The 18,086-nt window shown below is 43.5% G+C and overlaps 1 protein-coding gene across 1 annotated transcript in view; it reads right to left on the bottom strand.

Annotated features, from left to right (window-relative positions):
* Positions 1–18,086, bottom strand: part of LOC124775227 (voltage-dependent T-type calcium channel subunit alpha-1G-like) — a 790,960-nt gene that overhangs the window by 154,600 nt on the left and 618,274 nt on the right. The gene's annotated exons all lie outside the window — the stretch shown is intronic.

The following is an 18,086-nucleotide window of genomic DNA, read 5'->3' as shown; positions in this document are numbered from 1 at the left end:
TTCAGGGGTGGTCCCTCGATACCATCTAAATAATACGTCACGTTCAAATAATTTGACCCGGAAGCGCACATAATGTAAATTCCACTTTGCAACGGAGAGTAATACGAACCTACCTGATTCGGGAGCCTGACCGTCGAACTTGTTCTTCAGGCGAATGATCCGCTGTCTACATTACCTAAATGCTCTTTTAATGGTTTATATCAGAAATGAACTGGTTGATACACAGGATGTTCTCCATATTGTCACATAACAGGAGTTTACAGGTAGGTCTGTATTTGACACATAAGGGCCTGCGTTGATATGTTCCATTACTTTTTCCTAACGAAAGCAATAGCTGAATTTTCGTTACCTGTTCTTTTAATACATCAAATTGTTTTTTTTTTTTTTTTTTTTACACTTAGGTTGTCTTTGACAATCTGTCCAGCTGTATCCACTTGAGTATTTGTTCTAGGCGGTTTGCCATCGCACTAGTTCTTGTCTATTCTCTTAGAATTTTTGATATAGATGAAGAGTTTTTGGGTTACGGTGTGTTTTAAATTCATTACCCGTTCTCCATAAACTATACTTCAGATTTTCTTTTTATGAGTGTACCTTTTCTGATGTTTTGACGTAGTCCACATTTGGCTGTATTTCAAAGGCTTTCAACTCCATTCAGTCATCCAGTTTGTGGAATTCGACTCCTTGGATAACTCTTATTTGTTATATTAAAGCTTTGTCCAGACAAAGTTTAACCATTGATATCGCAGTCGTCGCCCGCAAGTCGTGGAGTACCGGTCCTCTTAGAAGTCTTGTGACTGATGAAGAATGGTTGACCAGCGGATGGCAAGACTCTTGAATATCTGGACGTTCAAGTCTATTGGTACTGCTGAAGCGAGTTGCCCACACTCAGTGGCGTTCTCTTCCTCCAAGGAGGTAACGGCCGCACCAGAGAGGTCAATCCACAAGCAGTCCAACGCCGCGTCTTGGAATTACTTCACGAAGACCATTGGGATATGGTCCTCACCGAACGGTTGGCCTGCCAACGACTTCTGGAGGGGCAAGGACAAAGATATAGAATGTGTGGTTGCAGTGTGCATTACATGTCATAGGAAGCAGACAGCACCCGCCCGTTGATAGTTTCCTTGGCATGCTGCAGCAGCCCCGTGGACCCGCATCCATCTAAACTTTCTGGCTAGATGCTGGCAGCAGTTTGCCATGAATTTCAAGGATGCATCAGTAAAAACCATCCAGGATTTATCTCTTGTCTCCTCAATTGAAGGACGGAACATGGCTCTCAGTTTCGCAGTTTTTGTATGGTGAACGGCATATCTTTGGTATTTACAGCGCCATTCCACCCTGCTTCTAACATAATGGGGGCGATGTTCATCCACTCTTTTAATACTCAGTTGGTGTTATGAATAACATCACGGACGGTATTGGGAAAGTTTTGGCCAGGTTTCAAGTGGAGACAATCTTTCGACCTACCAAGAAAATTAGCGAAAGTGTGGTGTCACCGCCAGACACCACACTTGCTAGGTGGTAGCCTTTAAATCGGCCGCGGTCCGGTAGTATACGTCGGACCCGCGTGTCGCCACTATCAGTGATTGCAGACCGAGCGCCACCAAACGGCAGGTGTAGGGAGACTTCCTAGCACTCGCCCCAGTTGTACAGCCGACTTTGCTAGCGATGGTTCACTGACAAATTACGCTCTCATTTGCCGAGACGATAGTTTGCATAGCCTTCAGCTACGTCATTTGCTACGACCTAGCAAGGCGCCATTATCAATTGCTATTTATCTTGTGATGCATGTACCGTCAGACCGATGTTCACCAATTATGGATTAAAGTTAAGTATTCCAGAAGCTACGTACTTTTTTTACTAGACTCAACTCCTTTAACTGTTCCAGACCTCACGCCAGCCTGCGTGAGCTTAAACGCGTGCCTTTCGGCTACTTCGTAGTGGCTTGGCTGTCTTGCCAAGTCACAACAGAAAGTTTAAGATCGGTGAAATAGGCACGACACCCCTTAGCAACCCCAGGTGTGTATAAAATTCCGTGCAGCTGTGGCATGGTTTATGTTAGAACAACTAAAAGGAGTGTTAATACCCGCCTAAAGGAACACAAAAGGAACTGTAGATTAGGACAAATTGACAAATCAGCTGTATCGGAACACGTTTTCAAAGACGGTGATCACGAAATAAAATTTAGTGAGACATACGTGATAGCTAGGACCTCACATTATTATATCCGCATGTATAGAGAAGCTATAGAGATCTGCAAGCACGAAAATAATTTTAATAAACAAGAAGAAGGATTAGAACTAGACAAGATATGGCGATCGACTTTGTACCAACGAAGTGAGACTCGATTACTTGTAATCGATAGAGATGGCACTAGCCAGAGATATTTTTGAAGTCGAAAGCACGTGATGAGTGGTGGCGCCATCTAGGCGTTCTATGTAAGCGGGACCTCAAGCGCCTAGCAGCCAGTCGCCGACTCCCCTCGGAAGATGTTGCCCGCAATAGGCAACGAAACGTCAGGAAGGAGAAGAAGTTTTATATATGGACCACGGCAATTCAGCCCGGAAGTTTTAATTAATGAAGACGCCGGCCGTGAAAGCTTACATGTTATGATACTGCGATGTTATTACCAAATGCATCCAAACTGAACCAACGTGCTGTTATTCTTTTTTTGTTGCCGAAGGACAAACACCGCTAGACATCGAACAGACAATGAAGAATGTGGATGGGGCAACCTGTCTACCAAAAACCACCTTTGTGGAATGGTGCATGAAGGGATACTGTTGCTTCATGATAACGCACTTCCCCACGTCACAAATGTCGTAATGCAGAAGTTACGCCAACTCAAGCGGAAGACACGCGACACTCGAACACCTCCCCCTCCCCCCTGCCTACTATAGTGAGGATCTTTCCCCATTCTCCCCATGCGATTATCACACCTTTCGTCCCTTAAATAAATCCTCGAATGGTCGACGGTTCCTGTCGCATGAGGATGTGCAGCAGGCAATTACATACTTCTTCATGCAGCGAGACACGGTGTTCTGCCAGACGGGTATTTTCAACCGGGTCCGTCGGTGGAATGATTGCCTTAGTGCTCACGGGGGTTTTGCCTGATTGGCATATCAGTACTGGACAGTGCTGCCTTCGAACGGAAACTTTTTTTATCTCCTCCTACGTTTCTTGTGTTATCTAATTACGCTCTGAGGAATGGAGAACTGAAGTTTTATGTTTATTTCAATAAACTCCTTTTCATTGTCTATCCGGGCTTTAGTTTTTCTACACCCGACCCGGCGTGGGCCACTTCAGCTAGATCGTCTGCTACGATGGCAGGGTCGTCTGCGTGTCTGATGTAATTAATAACTTGCTTCCTTGAAAACTGCCACAGAACTTACGTTGAACAAAAGATAATACACAGCCTTGACAAACACCCTGGCCGGCCGCTGTGGCCGAGCGGTTCTAGGCGCTTCAGTCTGGAACCGCGTGACCGCTACGGTCGCAGGTTCGAATCCTGCCTCGGGCATGGATGTGTGTGATGTCCTTAGGTTAGTTAGGTTTAATTAGTTCTAAGTTCTAGGGGACTGATGACCTCAGAAGTTAAGTCCCATAGTGCTCAGAGCCATTTGAACCATTTGACAAACACCATTCGTGACTGAGGCCGTTCATGTAGTTCTTTGATCAGTTTGACATCTGCTATCTGATTGCAGTATAGGTTAGTGATCATGTGTAAATCATCGCGGTCAATACCATTTTGTCGAAGAATCTCTATTCTTTTTCAGTATGACACATCAAAGCCCTTTTTGTAATCTATAAAACAGGCATAGACACCGACATTCATACCCCTGACCCGCTTTACGAGTATATTTAACGAGAAAATTCCCTCGCGTATGAGAACACCGTTTCGGGAACCGAACTCTGATCCTTGAGAGTTTCAGATATTTCTGTTTTCGCGATTGTATGATCAGTAGGAAAACTTTTAGTATGTGAGACATCAAGCAGATGATATGGTAGTCATCACACTGAGATGAGTTACGCTTTTGGCAGCAGTATGAACATTGATTTCATCCATTCAAACGGTATCACTGCTAAGTTGCATATTTAATTGAATAACCAAGAGAGATAATTTTCATAAAGTGAGTATTATGACAATTATCACGGTTGAAACTTCCTGGGAGATTAAAACTGCGTGCCGCGGCTAGACTCGAACTCGAGACATTTGCCTTTCGCGGGCAAATGCTCCACCGACTTTTTTATTTTCATTTTGTTCGTGATTTTTCATTCTAACAGTTTGGGGTGGACGTCCCATGATGCTTTTTTATTACAGAGGGTGGCTAACCCTCTGACCGAACACGCGGAGCTACCGTGGCGGCGTCGACTGAGCTATCCGAACACGACTGACGACCCGTCACTAGAGCCCACGAAAAGGCAAAGGTCCCGAATTCGAGTCTCGGTGCAGCATGCAGTTTTAATCTGCCAGGAAGTTTCATATCAGCGCACACTCCGCTGCAGAGTGAAAATTTCATTCCGGAATTATCACGGTTATTCAAAGAGGCAGTTAAAATTTATTGCCAGGTTAACATCACACTCTGCAAACTGGTGGGCAATCCAAGAGATCTAAGATCCTCTTAAAAACACGAATGATTATCTCGATTTTATGCTACTGCCTTGCACTATACCTGTAGAGTCTAAACAAACCGTGGTTGAATAAAAAAAATATCTGTGAAACGGAGACTTCTTTCTTATACTGTAGGGCAATTTAGAATGTACACAAAATTGGAAAACTGGAATAGAGATCAACATAAATATCATTTCCGCCATTTTTATTGCTCATGAAAACCATACATTGCATGTTGTACCATCATACAGCGAGACCTTCAGAGGTGGTGGTCCAGATTGCTGTACACACCGGTACCTCTAATACCCATCAGCACGTCCTCTTGCATTGATGTATGCCTGTATTCGTCGTGGCATACTATCCGCAAGTTCATCAAGACACTGTTAGTCCAGATTGTCCCACTCCTCAACAGCGATTCGGCGTAGATCCCTCATAGTGGTTGGTGGGTCACGTCGCCCATAAACACCCTTTTCAATCTGTCCCAGGCATGTTCAATAGAGTTCATTTCTGGAAAACATGCTGGCCACTCTATTCGGGTGATGTCGTTATGCTGAAGGAAGTCTTTCACAAGATGTGCACGATGGGGGCGCAAATTGTCGTCCATGAAGACGAATGCATCACTAATATGCTGCCGATATGGTTGCACTATCGGTCGGAGGATGGAAATCACCTTCCATGACTACCAGCGGCGTACGTCGACCCCACATAATGCCACCCCAAAACAGCAGGGAACCTCCACCTTGCTGCACTCGCTGGACAGTGTGTCTAAGGCGTTCAGCCGGATCGGGTTGCCTCCAAACATGTCTTCGACCATTGTCTGGTTGAAGGCATATGCGACACTCATCGGTGAAGAGAACGTGATGCCAGTTCTGAGCGGTCCATTCGGCATGTTGTTGGGCCCATGCGTACCGCGCTGCATGGTGTCGTGGTGGCAAAGATGGGCCTCGCCATGGACGTCGGGAGTGAAGTTGCCCACCGTGCAGCCTATTGCGCACAGTCTGAGTCGTAACACGACGCCCTGTGACTGTACGAAAAGCATTATTCAACATGGTGGCGTTGCTGTCAGGGTTCCTCCGAGCCATAATCCGTAGGTAGTGGTCATCCACTGCAATAGTAGCCCTTGGGCGTCTTGAGCGAGGCATGTCATCGAACAGTTCCTGTCTCTCTGTATCTCCTCCATGTCGGAGCAACATCGCTTTGGTTCACTCCGAGACGCCAGCACACTTCCCTTGTTGAGAGCCCTTGCTGGCACAAAGTAACATTGCGGACGCGATCGAACCGCGCTATTGACCGTCTAGGCATGGTTGAACTACAGACAACACGAACCGTGTACCTCCTTCCTGGTGGAATGACTGGAATTACATCTTTGGGCAGGTTTAGTGAAATCTCTGAATAGTCAAAGGGACTGTGTCTGTGACACAATATCCACTGCCAACGTCTGTCTTCAGGAGTTCTGGGAATCAGGGTGATGCAAAACTTTTTTTGATGTGTGTATATAGTGATTCCAAACAATTACAACTATTTAATACGTAGCGATACCCAGACGAGAATGATGTAGAATTTAAAGAAAGTTCAGAATTTCGATTGATGTGCAAGTTCAGTGAATCTGAAGCCAGCGCGTGCACGGTGATAATGTAAGCGGAAAGTTCCGTGTCATAAGAGAAAATGGTTGATCCCCTACAGAAAGCATTCTTAATGTAAGAATAAAACAATTTTCGTTCTGTCACGACAGTGCAGAGAAGATTTCGTTGGCGATACGAGCAAGCACCTCCAAATGCCATAAACATTGGAAGATGGCATCGGCTGTTCGAAAAAATAAGACGTTTGTGCAAAGGAAGAAGTTCCGGCCGGCTGCACGTATCAGCGCTAAACGTGGAAATAATTATTCTTTCGTTTATCTTTCCACGAAAATCGACATTTTAATGCAATAGGTAGCTTCAAATGCCACAAACAACGATCGCAAATCGAGCTGAAAATGAAACCGTACGTAATTCAAAGTTTACAGCAAGACTACGTTAAATGTACGTATTATGGTACGGTACTGTGGGCTATGGAGAAAGAAACATTTATTGCACGTCTCATTTCTAGCGATGAGGCAACCTTCCAAATAAGTGGCAAGGTTAACCGGCACAACATTTGAATACTGGTACAGAAAATCCTTCGTGAGTAAACTCAACATCAGTGTAACTCACTGAAAGTTAATATGTTCAGTGCAATGTCAGCACAAAAATGGTGTGGTCATTTTTTCTTCACTAAGCTAGTTGTTTCAACATTTATCTGGACATGCTTGAGCAATGGCGGATGTCACATCTTGATAGGGATTATATTTTTCGGCAAGATGAGGCACCCCCCCACGTTGAGGTGTGGAGATTCACCCATTTCTAAATTAACATGTGCCAAACCGCTGAATCGATCATACTGCATATGACGACGTTCTGTTGCGCTCTTGCCCATCTTATGTATCCCGACCTGACATTCATGGATTTCGTTTTATGAAGTTACGTGAAAGACACTTGCGGTGACTCTGCACATGATTCAGAGTGTATGGCGTGGAATGGATTACCGCTGAGCTGTATATTTTGTGTGACCAAAGGGAATTATCTATAAATTATATAAAAACTTTCTGTAACGTTCTCCGTAATTATTATAATACGTTAAATAGTTGCAGCCTTTTGTATTCGCTGTACTCACTTCGAATAGTCCTGTATTTCAGATACGTAGACAATGGCACGGAATTGAATATGGGAAGACTGCCGGGCGCTACTGTTAGTACAAAGAACAGAGCGGTCACACCTGATGTCAGCAGGGCGGGGACAATGGCTGCTGATTGGAGGCAGGCGGGATGAGCAGCGCCCCCGCACTCGCAAATTGCTGCACCCGTGGGTCGAAACTGCGCGGGCAAGACGCTCCTGCAATTCGCCTCTCTCTGAAGGAGCGCACTCCCACTGTCTCGACTGACTGAAGAACCGTTCCAGTACAACATGCATGTCTTTTTTTTTTTAGCAGCTGTGAATGAGAAATGTGTATAAACCGCTTCATTTAACCGATTTTCAGTTTTGATAGTCAATGTGAATTTTCAGGCCTAGTGTATTGTACTAACCGTTCTTCTTTTACGAACTTTTGAAATAATTTAATGTTAGTTTAATATGCGAGTCACTCCAAAAGAAATGAACGCTATTTTTTTCAAATCAATATTTTATTCTACATGTTAAAGGAACCTTTGGAGAAAAGAGAACCACTTGTATGAATATCAAGAGCTCAGATGGAAACCCAGTTCTAACCAAAGAAGGGAAAGCAGAAAGGTGGAAGGAGTATATAGGGGATCTATACAAGGGCGATGTACTTGAGGACAATATTATGGAAATGGAAGAGGATGTAGATGAAAATGAAATGGGAGATATGATACTGTGTGAAGAGTTTGACAGAGCACTGAAAGACCAAAGTCGAAACAAGGCACCGGGAGTAGACAACATTCCATTAGAACTACTGACGGCCTTGGGAGAGCCAGTCCTGACAAAACTCTACCATCTGGTGAGCAAGATGTATGAGACAGGCGAAATACCGTCAGACTTCAAAAAGAGTATAATAATTCCAATCCCGAAGAAAGTAGGTGTTGACAGATGTGAAAATTACCGAACTATCAGTTTCATAATCATAGCTGCAAAATACTAAAACGAATTCTTTACAGACGAATGGAAAAACTGGTAGAAGCCGACCTCGGGGAAGATCAGTTTGGATTCCGTAGAAATATTGGAACACGTGAGGCAATACTGACCTTACGACTTATCTTAGAAGAAAGATTAAGGAAAGGCAAACCTACGTTTCTAGCATTTGTAGACTTACAGAAAGCTTTTGACAATGTTGACTGGAATACTCTCTTTCAAATTCTAAAGGTGGCAAGGGTAAAATACAGGGAGCGAAAGGCTATTTACAATTTGTACAGAAACCAGATGGCAGTTATAAGAGTCGAGGGGCATGAAAGGGAAGCAGTGGTTGGGAAGGGAGTGAGACAGGGTTGTAGCCTCTCCCTAATGTTATTCTATCTGTATATTGCGCAAGCAGTGAAGGAAACAAAAGAAAAATTCGGAGTAGGTATTAAAATCCATGGAGAAGAAATAAAAACTTTGAGGTTCGCCGATGACATTGTAATTCTGTCAGAGACAGCAAAGGACTTGGAACAGCAGTTGAATGGAATGGACAGTGTCTTGAAAGGGAGAGTATAAGATGAACATCAACAAAAGCAAAACGAGGATAATGGAATGTAGTCGAATCAAATCGGGTGATGCTGAGGGAATTAGATTAGGAAATGAGACACTTAAAGTAGTAAAGGAGTTTTGCTATTTGGGGAGCAAAATAACTGATGATGGTCGAAGTAGAGAGGATATAAAATGTAGACTGGCAATGGCAAGGAAAGCGTTTCTGAAGAATAGAAATTTGTTAACGTCGAGTATAGATTTAAGTGTCAGGAAGTCGTTTCTGAAAGTATTCACATGGAGTGTAGCCATGTATGGAAGTGAAACATGGACCATAAATAGTTTGGACAGGAAGAGAATAGAAGCTTTCGAAATGTGGTGCTACAGAAGAATGCTGAAGATTAGATGGGTAGATCACATAAATAACGAGGAGGTACTGAATAGGATTGGGGAGAAGAGGAGTTTGTGGCACAACTTGACTAGAAGAAGGGACCAGTTGGTAGGACATGTTCTGAGGCATCAAGGGACCACAAATTTAGCATTGGAGGGCAGCGTGGAGGGTAAAAATCGTAGAGGGGGACCAAGAGATGAATACACTAAGCAGATTCAGAAGGATGTAGTATGCAGTAAGTACTGGGAGATGAAGAAGCTTGCACAGGATAGGGTAGCATGGAGAGCTGCATCAAACTAGTCTCTGGACTGAAGACCACAACAACAACAAGAACAACATGTTTGAAAGTTTTACAGTGTGTAGATACATCCTTTAGGAACAATATTTTTATTTCTCCACATAATTTCCATCCCTCTCAACTGTCTTACGCCATCTTGGAACCAGCGCCTGTATACCCGCACGGTAAAATTCTGAACGAACCTGTTGCAGCCACTATTTGGCAGTGTGCACAAGGGAGTCATCATCTTCAAACCTTGTTCCACGAAGAGAGTCTTTCAGTTTCCTAAAGAGATGATAGTCATATGGAATCAGGTCAGGCCTGTAAGGCGGGTGTTTCATTGTTGTCCATCAGAGTTTTGTGATCGCTTCCATGGTTTTTTGACTGACATGTGGCAGTGCATTGTCGGGTAACAGCAAAACATCCTGCTTTTGCCGATGTGGTAGAACACGACTCACTCGAGCTTGAAGTTTCTTCAGTGTCGTCTTATATGAATCAGAATTTGTGGTGATTCCACTTGGCATGATGTCCACAAGCAAGAGTCCTTCGGAATCGAAAAACACCGAAGCCATAACTTTTCCAGCGGAAGGTGTGGTTTTGAATTTTTTTTTGGGTGAATTTGCGTGATGCAACTCCATTGATTGCCTCTTCGTCTCTGGTGGAAAATGATGGAGCCATGTTTCATCAACTGTCACAATTCTTCCAAGAAATTCATCTCCACAATTTTCGTACTGTTTCAAAAGTTCGCTGCATACCGTTTTTCTTGTTTCATTGTGAGCCACTGTCAACATCCTGGGAACCCACTTGGCACAAACCTTTTTGAACGCCGACACTTTCAGTATTCTGCAAACACTTCCTTCCCCTATTCCAACGTAGCGTGACAATTCGTTCACTGTGATGTGTCTGTCAGCAGTTACCAATTCGTTAACTCTCTGCACATTGTCTGGAGTGTGTGCAGTACGAGGCCTGCCGCTGCGAGGACAATCCTCAACATTGCCGTGGCCGCTTTCATCACGTAACCTGCTTGCCCACCGACTAACTGTACTGCCATCGACAGCGGCATCCCCATACACCTTTTTCAACCTCTTGTGGATGTTTCCCTCTGTAGCAGCCATCTTGAAGAAATGCTGTGACGGTGCTACTCACGGGAACAGGTTGAACTAAGTTTGAAAACAAGCGGGAAGGATGTATCTACACACTGTAAAACTTGCACACTTGCAGAATGAAAACTGTATTTTTACAAAAATAGTGTGCTTTTCTTTTGGAGTGACTCTCGTAATAAATTAATTATTTAAATAAAAATAAGTTTTTAATATGATATCTTTCTATATTCGACTAAAAATATAAAATAATTTGTCCGAAGTACATAAGATTCGAGGTGAATTATTCACGCATCAGTTACTTATTGAACACACTCCACGTTTTTCGTTATAAATCTTACAAAGTATTATTATAGCTATTAAAAATTCACAGTTACCAGTTTTCAGAATTATCTATGTGGCTGATTAAAAAGAAACACGCGTCTTTTTTTTCTAACCGAGAAGTCAAATATCATTTGTCATAGATGTAGCCATAAAAATTCTTTACTAGTTCTTTAGTAGTTATTTGTTTCTAAAAAACTTTTGCCCATTATTTTATCCCCTTAGTGGTTGAATTTCCAAAAATGCTGGATCACCAATTTTTTATTTTCTTGCTGAGAAACCAAATACCATCTTTCGAACTTCTAGTTTCAAAGTTCCCTTAATAGAGATATTGTTTCAAAAAGGCTTTCATCCCCTATTTCACCCCCTTATGAACGAAATTTCGGACAACTCCTTCCTGAACGATACCTGCAGTATAAGTTCCACACCCTCTCCAAATTTCAAGTTTCCATCCTTAGTGGTTTGAGTTGGGCGATGATGAGTCAGTGAATCAGTCTGACCCTATTTCACCCCCTTAGGGGTTGAATTTCCAAAAACAGTCAAATACGTATATTTTCATCTCTATCCGAGAAGCCAAACATCAATTTTCAAAGATTTGGCTTTGAAAATGCTTTCGCAATGATATAGTTTCATAAAACGTTGCACCCCCTATTTCACTCCCTTAGGGGTTGAATTTCCAAAAACAGCGACTTGCGTAAGGGAGAGCTCGGCTACAAGTTACCGAGGTAAATTGTTCCGACTGAAATAACTCCGCGAGGGAAAGAGATATGAATATGAAGTAAACACATCGTGAAATGAAACGCCACAGCGCACCGTCGGCAGCCATCGTAAACAGGCCAGTGGTCCCTGGAACAGCGGAACGGCAGCACATGCGTCGCTGGTTCACGTAAGTAAATACTTTCGTATTTGGCATTTTTTATCTCACGAATCTTAACGACTAGCCTTTAGTGTTTCAATGTTTTATTGTAAGGATTTATCTACTGTTTTGGTACACAATGCGTAAATTACCTATGTTTCGTAACGTAACCAATTTCTTGCTTTTATTTCAACATGTGCGATTGGGGCTAGATGTTCCGTTTTTCGGGGGCACGTTGTGACCTCGGAACAACTTGCCCCAATTCATTTGTACCACCAATGGAATATAAATATCGTTATTTTTTTCTTTTGTAGTATGAGGACGTATACCCGAAAAACAACACGAAGTTCTGTGTCACAGGAGTTGATGCAAAAAGACAGCAGATTCAGTTCTCAACGATGGCGGGAAAATAAAAACTGTTGCCAAAGAACTAGATATTTGTCATATGACTCTATACAAATGTTTCAAAAAGCTAAGATCTGGGGTAGAAAATACAGCGACTGGTTACAAAAAAGTAAGATTGGTCTTTACTAAAGGACAGGAAGATAAGTTAGCAGAATATCTATTGTAATGTGCTTCAATTTTCTTTGGTCTTCTGCCAGAAGAAGTCAAAAAGTTGGCGTACGAATGTGCACTGAATTTCAGTGCTCGCAATATTCCACCATCGTGGCACGAAAATAAAAAAGCTGGTCCAGACTGGCTGAATGGTTTTTTAAAAAATACACCCTCACCTGCCAATAAGAACACCAAAGTCAACGAGTGCCAAAAGGGCGACATCACTTAACAAACACAATGTTACCGAATTTTTTAAAAAGCTGAGCACAGTGTTGCATAAATATAAATTTCAATCTTCAAGGATATATAATTTAAATGAAACAGTCGTAACCACAGTGCTAAAGCCAAGGAAAATTATTGCCAAGAAGGGAATGAAGCAAGTTGGACCATAGTAGCTGCTGAGCAAGGGACATTTGTTATAGTCGAACTGGCAGTAAATGCATTAGGTCATGCAGTTCCTCCCATGTTTAATTGCCCAAGGTTTAAATATTAGGATTTGTTTATAAAAGTCGGACCACCGGAACCTATCGGCGCAGGAAACAGTTCAGAATGGATGACAGCTACGGAGCTCGTGAAATATGTGGATCATTTTGACAAACATACTAAACCATCACCTGCACATCCAATTTTGTTGTTGCTCGATAATCACCAATCTCATACTGTTATCAGTGTGGTGGAAAAAGCGAACTCCATTCCCACCTCACTGTACACACCACCTACAGCCATTGGATGTTGGAGTAAATGCACCTTTCAAAAGCTATTGCGCAAAGGCTCAGGACAATAGGCTAGGCAATAGGACTGGCAAGACAATGTGGATATATGAGATCCCAGAAGTTATTAGATACGCGCTACCTCGTGCATAAAGGTAATGAGCACTTTCAGAAAAGCTGACATTTGACCTTATGACCCAACGTTTTTACAGAAAACGACTATGCTCCATCATCATATGTTACACATCGCCCTTTAGCTTTAGTAAACGTATCAGATGTGGCTTTAGGCATTTCACATGACATCATCACCAATACGTCGGAAGCAGTACCAGAGGTTGTTACTAGCATAGACGCTAATGTATCTGAAATTGTAAACATTAGTACAGATACAAGACAAATCGTTGATGCGACAGGGCCATCAGGGGTTGTTAATCTGCCCGCATCTTCTGGTGTCATAGAAGAACAACTCGGAGATCAAGTCCCTTTCTTTCCAGATGCAGTACGTCCTTTTCCACCACTAAGGATTGGAACAAACAAGAGACGTCTTAGAAAATCTGCTATTTTAACCGATACTCCAGTAAAGCAGACCTTAGCAGAAGAGCAAAGCAAGAAAAGGAAAGTGAACATCAACAATGAAAAACTGAAAAAAATAAAGGAAAAGGGAAAGGTAAAGCAACACAAGGAATTGGAAAAGGAAAAGGCAAAGGGAAGGGGAAGTCTGTTAAACGACTGGCTTTACAAACGAGTTGTGAAAGGACTGAGAGTGAAGAGGACAGTTTAGACTATTATTGTCTAGTGTTCAGTGACATTTACTGTAATTCACGTTCTAGGGAAGAATGGCTTCAATGTCAAGAATGCTCGCATCTCGTGGTCGTGCGGTAGCGTTCTCGCTTCCCACGCCCGGGTTCCCGGGTTCGATTCCCGGCGGGATCAGGCATTTTCTCTGCCTCGTGATGGCTGGGTGTTGTGTGCTGTCCTTAGGTTAGTTAGGTTTACGTAGTTCTAAGTTCCAGGGGACTGATGACCATAGATGTTAAGTCCCATAGTGCTCAGAGTCATTTGAACCAATGTCAAGAATGTAAGAACTGGGCCCATTCCAGATGTGGGCAGAATCAAGCCTTATTAAACTACCTATGCCCGAACTGTGATTGTGGTATATCTTCTGATGATTAATTAATTGTGAGTATATGACGGCAATATGATAGACATTTTCAGCGAATGACAAGACCAATATGATTGAAGACTGAATTATCAAGGCTGAGTAGTTACCTTCCCTGACTCCAGCCGTAACACCGTGAAGCTGATTCCACTGAAAGTTGTAGTCATAATATTTAAATTTAAATTGTATCACAACGTCTCGTGTTCCATTGAGTTTTATCAAACAAACTGAAGTACCGTCGGCGGGCCGCATGAACTGACAACGACGGTACAGTACTAACGAATGATCCAAGATATGACATAGAGTTAGGGCCCTTGTCATTATGGAGATGCCACGTCTTAGTAAACTATTTTTGTGATGTTACCATGGTGGTCTACTGGTGAAGCGCGTGACTATAAAACCGAGAGGTCGCAGGATCGAATCTCGACCGAACCACGGAAATTTGTCAGTCTACCTTTAACCTAGCCTTCACGTCTCAATGCTGTGGATTCACCAGGAACAACAAGTGGTTCGTGTTCTACAATACACTGGAGGTCCCCCTTCCCTAACAGGATACAGCCGGCCACTGTGGCCGAGCGGTTCTAGGCGCTTCAGTCCGGGACCGCGCTGCTGCTGCAGTCGCAGGTTCGAATCCTGCCTCGGGCATGGATGTGTGTGATGTCCTTAGGTTAGTTAGGTTTAAGTAGTTCTAAGTCTAGGCGACTGATGACCTCAGATGTTTAGTCCCATAGTTCTTAGAGCCATCTGAACCACATGAACCCTAACAGGATTCTTAGGGTAGTCGAAGTGGCGTCTAGGAGAAAGACTTGCACCAGACCGTTGACCCGTACGAAATCATTTATTAATCCACTGCTCTGCAAAACTTAATGACGAGGTAGATAAAGTAACGTAACATATTAAAAACTCGATGTAAGTGAATGAAAGTGCTGATGTCTGCCAGTGGTGCACCGAAAGTTGGACGTCGCATGGCATGAGGTCAGCGTGGCTATAGCTTCAAAAGAGACTGGACCCGAAAACGAGGTAGTTGAACGAATGGGAAAAGACAGAGCGTGTCAATCAGCAAGCAGTTACGTTGTACTATTGTGCTATCCTCCATTACAGCATGGCTCAGAGGCAACATTTGGATGACTTCACACGGGGAAGAATTATCGGAGAACTGGAAGACGGACAAAGTGTGATGGGTGTAGCCCAGGAGTGTGATACTGCTCACAGCACTGTTTCACGTGCCTGGAGAGCGTTCCCAATCAAACCCATGCTGCCCGAAGAAGAGTAGGCGGTCGACGACGATCAAATGCAGCAGCAGATGACCCCTACATTGTGCAAGAGACAAGAAGTGACCTTAGTCAAACGGTGGGTGCAATTGCAACAACATTTAACAGGACTGAAAGATACGTAACCTCATGCTGCACAATGGCACAGCAACTGGAGGGGGGTCGTGTCTTTGCCCAATGGCCAGTGCGTTTTGTTCCGTTGGCACCTCCGCATCAATGACACCGTTTGCGATGGTGCCAAGAGCATAGGGGCTGGGTCAACGGGGAGTGGGTTTGTGTGGTCTTCTCATATGAGAGCAGATCCAGAATGAGTAGTGATTCTGGACGTACAACCCTATGGCGTGAGGTGGAAATACGTAATGCAATCAGAAACATTGTCGAACATTAACGTTTTGGTAGTCCATGCGATATCGTATGAGGAGGCGTAACGCTGCATGGTCGTACTGGTATCCAAATCTTTGAACACGGTACACACACCAAACGTTACTGTGAAACTATACTCTGTTCCCAAGTGCGTCATTTCAGGGCTGCATTCGGTCCTGATTTCATTGCCGAATATGATCGTTTTGGTGGTCCGTGTGATGTATGGCGAGGCATACTGTTGATGGGCGTACTAACCTCCAAATCTTTGAACACGGCACAGTCACCGGTGAACGTTTTGTGGAACTGTACTGTTTCCACATGTGCGCCCTTCCTAGGGTCCATTCGGCGCTGAATTTATTATTTAAGAGTCGTAATGCTCAACCGCATCGAACAGCGCATGTGGAAGAGCTGTTGGAACGAGAAGATGTTCAGCGAATGAATTGGCGTGTCCGTTTCCCCGACTGAAATCCATTGAGCACGTGTAAGAGGCGTCGGAGAGATGTATTGCAGCGCATCCACATGCACCACCAACCGTCCAGCAGTGGTCAACGGCCCTGGTAGAGCAGTGGATCGCCCTGCCTCAAGAATTCCTTACCTAGCATGTGACCAGCATGGGAGCGCGTTGCAGAGCGTGCATTGCTGCCCGAGATGATCACACACCGTGTTAAAAACCACGTCCTGCCTTTTTTGATGTCCAGGGACTGTCATAAATCGCTATGATTTTAGTGTAATAATTGCCTTTATATGTCCGAAAGAACAGATACCACTTCATTTATATATAGTTAAGGATCACCGGCCATTTGACCATCTTCTTCTGTGCGGATGCACAAACAGTGCCCGAACTCTTACGGGAATCGGCAGTAAAGCCGCGAGTAATGAGTATGATGGGCAGGGGCATTATGAATATAGTGCGGGACAATAACTTGCGAATGCGGGTCTCACGGGAGGCGTGCCAGAGATAAGTCCCTGCAGTCGAACTATTCTCTGTGTTCTCGGGGTCTCAGATGGATGCCGGCACGGTAACTCAGCATGTTCGGTCAGAGAGTTGGTTGGCCTCTGTTTAATAATAAAAAAAAAAAAGTGAGTGAAAAGATCAACAACGAACTTGAACGGATGTCATGTGACGTCCGCAACGACCAAACGCAACGATCAACAACGAATAAAATAGAAAAAAAGATGGCTAGAGCGTCTGTTATGTAAGCAGGAGATCCCGGATTCGAGTCCCGGTCGGGGCACACATTTTCAACTGTCCCCGTTGACTTATATCAACGCCTGTATGCAGAGAAGGGTATTCATTTCAATGTAATTTCATTATTGTCTTTGATTAAAAGTGTCATATCTGTTCGTCTCAACGCGTATTTCTTTCAGTTACTTTATATTTTGTACTGTAGCAGTTCTTTCTATGAGTGGTCTAGGATTGGTCGAGCTTTTTTACGTGGCATTGTTTCATCTTACGGAAGTTATTTTCGTCCTTGAGTACCAGCGTGTTATGCTACTTGTAGCTAAGAACCGTAGCGCCATGAATACTGCACAAAATAAAAATTTGGTTCATTAGACATAATTACACTTTCAAGTGTCCTAGGGTTTCATAAATGCGTTCTTTCGCAGAAGGAAAATACAATGTTGCTTATTTGTTCTTACTGTTTTGTTTAGGTGCAAATAGTCACGGAAATCCTCTTCATCTACATCTACGTGATTACTCTGCTATTCACAATAAAGTACCTGGCAGAGGGTTAAATGAACTACCTTCAAGCTGTCCCTCTACCATTCCACTAGCGAACGGCACGCGGGAAAAACGAGCACTTAAATTTTTCTGTGCGAGCTCTGATTTCTCTTATTTTATCGTGATGATCAATTCTCCCATGTAGGTGGGTGCCAACAGAATGTTTTCGCAATCGGAGGAGAAAACTGCTGATTGAAATTTCATGAGAAGATCCCGTTGCAACGAAAAACGCCTTTGTTTTAATGATTGCCACTCCAATTCACGTGTCATGTCTGTGACACTCTCTCTCCTATTTCGCGATAATACAATACTAGCCGCCCTTCTTTGAACTTTTTCAATATCATTCGTCAGTCCCACCTGATAAGGAATCCACACCGCACAGCAGTACTCCAGAATAGGGCGGACAAGCGTGGTGTAAGCAGTCTCTTTAGTAGACCTGTTGCACCTTCTACGTGTTCTGCCAATGAATCGCAGTCTTAGGTTTGCTCTACCCACAATATTATCTATGTGATCGTCCCAATTTAGGTTATTTGTAATTGTAATCCCTAAGTATTTAGT

The sequence above is a fragment of the Schistocerca piceifrons genome, chromosome 2 (genome assembly GCF_021461385.2).
Source record: "Schistocerca piceifrons isolate TAMUIC-IGC-003096 chromosome 2, iqSchPice1.1, whole genome shotgun sequence".
NCBI lineage: Eukaryota > Metazoa > Arthropoda > Insecta > Orthoptera > Acrididae > Schistocerca > Schistocerca piceifrons.
Note: the sequence above shows the minus strand (reverse complement) of the source record. Positions and strands in the feature narration are given on the sequence as shown.